This window comes from Lottia gigantea (genome assembly GCF_000327385.1).
Source record: "Lottia gigantea unplaced genomic scaffold LOTGIsca_2, whole genome shotgun sequence".
NCBI classification, from domain to species: Eukaryota; Metazoa; Mollusca; class Gastropoda; family Lottiidae; genus Lottia; species Lottia gigantea.
In genome coordinates, this window is record NW_008708400.1 from 2321389 (window position 1) to 2323307 (window position 1919).

Below are 1919 nucleotides of genomic sequence, written 5' to 3' on the forward strand. Positions count from 1 at the left end.
TACTTACGACCTGCATAAATTTCGTTGACCTATTTCAATTACACCGGAAGTTATTCGACCGGAAGTGGATTGTACTTTCAATTGATTCCCCGTTTAAAACCGGAAGTGAAGTCAAATATTTGACAACTACATATTATTTGCTTTAGTGATGTCCCTTTGCATATTAAATTTCAGATCAATCGATGCAAAAGCAAAAAAGTTGCAAAAAAATTGAAAAATTTGATCGAAAAAAGTGAGCGACGAATTTTCGAATTTCGTAATTTTTCAAGTGCTATCAGGTCAGAAATTACAGGTAGATTGTAAAAATGAAAACCCAAAGAAAATCGATGCAAAAATACGCCTTCTAGAGCCGATTTTCGACTATTTGCACATGTTGAACTGTGGCACTTCCGGTTTTGCAAAAATGTTCCAATATATATTTAAGGAACACGTTGCCACTACAGAAGGTCTAGAGAAGTTGAATGGTTGCTGCAACTATTGTAGTCTAAGCTCAGGAAGGTGTGTAAATTTCGAAAAAAAAAAAAAAAAAAAAAAAAAAAAGAATGGACATTTCGATAACAAACTGGGACTTTGCTGAAAGCAAAGTCCCACAACTAGAGCCACTCGTGGCACAGAGTGGAACTTTGCAAATGTAGCAAAATGCAAAAGAACCTGAAAAAATCAACCTTCCACGATAATTAGATCAAGCGCAACAACGGTTGAGAAATTTTCATTTTTTAGAAGATTGTAATACCGGAAGTGGACGTCAGACCTCACAATTGAAAGTATCAGCAGATAGCCAAGGTCAATGACCTTTGATCTTGTAAAGGAGAAGGTCTAAAAAGGTCAAGATCAAGAGATATACGCCATCAAAATTTCAAATTGCTAACGACTATAAAACCGAAAGTTGACATAGGACGGCAAATATAAAAGTATAAATAGATAGCCAATGCCAATGACGTTTGATGTTAGAAAGGTCAAGGTCAACAAAGGTCAAGGTCAAAAATTGAAAATTTTGAATTTCCAAAACCTGTTCCTTTTTTTGAACTATGAAGCAAAAACATATGAAATTCTTAGACAATGTGGCTCAATATATGAGGTAATTGTATGCAAAGTTCCATTTTGAACAAATGTATACTTTGCGAGTTATGCCCCTGGCCAAAAATGTCAATAATGAGTAATTTAACCCGGATGTGCCACGCCCACTTCAATTTTTTTTGCATAGGTTAATTGATATTCAGTATGTTACGTTATGTTCGAAATGTAAAGCTCCTACATAATATAGGTCAAAAGATATAGGTCAACAAACGTCAACAAAGGTCAAAATCGAAAAATGAAAAAATCCAAATGTTAAAACCCGTTCCTTTTTTGGAACTATAAGGCTGAAACAACTGAGCTGTTAACACAAACTGGCCAAAAGGATGAGGTAATTGTGTGCAAAGTCCCTTTTTGAACAAACGCATCCTATGCGAGTTATGCCCCTGCCTCTAAATGTAAACAATTAGTAATTCAACCCGGATGTGCCACGCCCACATAAGTTTTTTTGTCATAGGTGAATTCATATTCAAAGTGTCTAGTTGTATTCCAAATATCAAGGTTCTACATCAAATAGATCATAAGATATACATATACCAAGCTCAAAAAGATGCAAATATTGTAAAAAAAAACTCAAATTTAAAAAAATCACGAATTTCACTTTTGCTTTAAAATAACGATTGTTATATATCTATGTAAAGTGCATGAGAAGCACATTAGGAAACCGAAAAAATTAACCCTCTAGGTTAATTAGGTCACGTGCTAGAGCAGTCCAAAGTTGCGAATTTGGCTTTTTACAGATAGCTATAAAACCGGAAGTACATGTAGGAGGTCAAAGGTCAAAGTAGCAAATGATAGCCAAGGTCAATGACCTTTGACCCTATGAAGGTCAAGGTCATCAAAGG